The sequence below is a fragment of the Octodon degus genome, unplaced genomic scaffold, assembly GCF_000260255.1.
Source record: "Octodon degus isolate 3935 unplaced genomic scaffold, OctDeg1.0 scaffold00045, whole genome shotgun sequence".
Classification (NCBI taxonomy): Eukaryota; Metazoa; Chordata; class Mammalia; order Rodentia; family Octodontidae; genus Octodon; species Octodon degus.
In genome coordinates this window covers 6,124,097-6,126,835 of record NW_004524621.1, presented here as the reverse complement: position 1 = coordinate 6,126,835, position 2,739 = coordinate 6,124,097, and positions in this window count along the sequence as shown.

Below are 2,739 nucleotides of genomic sequence, written 5' to 3'. Positions count from 1 at the left end.
TAAGTCCTCTGGAATGGGCTGCAGTTTAGGAATCAGCTGGTGATTTATTTTTGTTCACATTCAACAGAACATCCTCTCTGCTGTTGTACGTGGAATATCATGCAAGTATCCATTCACAGGTTGGCCTATGGAGGTTTTCCTATACATTTAGCAATTGTTATGGTTTAGTTCCCCAATGTCCCCAGAAGTTTCATGTGTTCAGGGGATTTGGGAGAGTGACTGGATCATTGGGGTATTGTATTCTTCAGTGGATTCATCCTTTGATGAGTTCACTAACTGAATGTGCTGTCAGGAGGCCTGTCCCCAGCTCCTACCTTCTCTCTGGGCTTCCTGATGCTGTTACAGCAGTGTTAGGTTTAGGAGGTGAAGAAACCAAGCAGCACTCCAAGAAGTACAGGGAACCTGCACTTTATTATCAGTGTGCTCAGAGGAGCTGTGTGCTCCAAAGCCTGAGCCCCGAGCATAAGAAGTTACCTTTATATCATTTATGAGGTAAGGTGGAGTTCCTTTGTGAGTAAGTAGAACTTAACAAATATGGGAAACAACAGAAAACAGAAAGAGGCCAGGTACAGCTTGTACCTCTGGTACATCTTATGATTAGCAAGCCTGTTTACAGAAGCAGGAGGAACACTGCAGACTATTGACACATTTGGATTTCGAAACAAAAGTTCTTCTACACCGCCATGAGGTAATTATCTTTCTTCTACCATATCCTTCCACTGTGATATTTCTTCCTTGGAGCCCGCTGACCATGGACTGACAACCCTAAAACCATTAGCTCAACTAATTTGTAACTGAATATTTTGTCCCAGAGACTGGAAAGTGACAAAAAATCAATGGTATCAAATTTGGTGACAAATGCCTGATCATCTTCCCTCTAAGTGTTTCTCCTGCCCTCATCCTCTGGGCCCCGTGTACATGTCTGTCTCAACACTTACTCATGTGCCCTGAGCCACATTGCTCTTACAATGTTTTAAATGCTTTATTTCCTCATGGTCCTTTGGTTTGGATAGCTGCCATGTCTTCAGCTGACTGATCTTATCTTCTGCATTGTCTCCCCTTGAGGTTCATCTTAATTTTGATTCTTAGGTTCTGTGTCTTAGCTCCATTTGGCTCCCTACCCTCTCCTCCTTGTGTTCCTATTTCTTTTTGTTGCTAGTACACCTAGGGTTCTGTTGCCTGATTCAGATGGAAGTTGTGAATTGGCAAAGTGCAGCTCTGTTAACAGTCCTAGTAACAGCACATAATGCCAGGTTCTGGAGAGAGGAGCCAGGCTGATAGTCAGGCTTTACCCATGTTGGAGTAGAATGGGAAACAGTGACCTCTAGACATCCAGGAAAGCCACTGAAGCAGATTGTCAGAGCACAAGCAAGATATCTCAGTCCAAGGTAGGGGATAGGGATGGGCCCTGCAAGCCCACAGCCTATGTGGGGAATACAGGAAAATCCAGCATTTCTCACATTTCCTTCCAACTGCCTGTATGTCATTATGACAGTTTCTGCTCTTCTGTCTCCTGATTCCTCTGCCACTACTGAGTTTGTTCTATGCCTTGATCATGAGCTGCAGTGTCCTCTTCCTATGCCTAGTCACAAGAGCCCAGAGTTTCTTTCCATGAATGAGCAGTGATTCCCTTCCCACTTTCCCTGGAAGTAGCTCAGGCTTCCTAGGGTTCCTGTGTTTCTCTGGGTTGATGCAGACTCAAGCCTTGACTCTAGGGCAAGATTAGTGTTTTCACAGGACATGGCTCCCATCCAACCTGATGCATCTGTAGGTCAGGGAGCCCCCCTGTTCTGGTTGTCTGGAACCCAAACATCTCCAGGCCTTTGGGAAATGACATGCCCCCAGGAGTCTGGGATGGTGAGGAGGAATCCCCACAGAATCCACTCCCATATGCTCACAGTTACCAGAGATACCTGCTGCCCAGGGTCCTCCATAAGGACACCTGGCCATGGGCCCTTCAGGACACATGACCTCAGCCTAGCTTCTATGGGCTTCTGGGCTCTGTGACAAATGTCATGGTCCCAAGACCAGTGTGCACTGCCTCCACAGACTCCATGTTGAATGGGTGGACCTCAGCCCTACAGGGTGCATTGAAACCAAGCTGGAGATAGGGCTTGGGTGGTGGGTGAGCATGAGTGGGAGGAGTGTGACTTAGACTCTCCACAGCTCACCTGTCCTCCTCATGACTGCATGGAATGGGCACTTAGAGTCAGAGGGGCCACATAGAATCTAAAGCTGGATGAGATGGGTACTTTGTTGTGGGCCCTCAACTATTCCCAGGTTAAATGTATTGAATGAAGACATCTTGAAAAAAAGATGGAAAGACAGGCATCTAGACACAAGCAAGGTGAATGCTCCATGTGGTGATAGCAGCCTTCAAAGTCAGGGTCAGCCCTGGTTAAAGGGCAGCTGAGACCAGAGTGAGACTGGGTTTAACTCTGCCCCAGGCATGGGGAAGCAGAAGCCAGGGTGTGGGTCTCTGGGACACTCTTGCTGGGGCCTGGTGACTATCACCAGGTCTTCAGTGGGTCAAGATGGTCCTGAATACAGTGTAGTTTTATGTCTTAGTCACCACCTGTGTCTGCCAGCTCCCCATCATGTAACAAATGTCAGATAGAATCAACTTATAAAAAGAAAGGGCGGGGCTGGTGAGATGGCTCAGTGGTCTAAAGCACCTACTTAGAACAAGCTTAGCAAAGCACAGGGACCACGGTTCAATCCCCCAGCACCACATGCCAG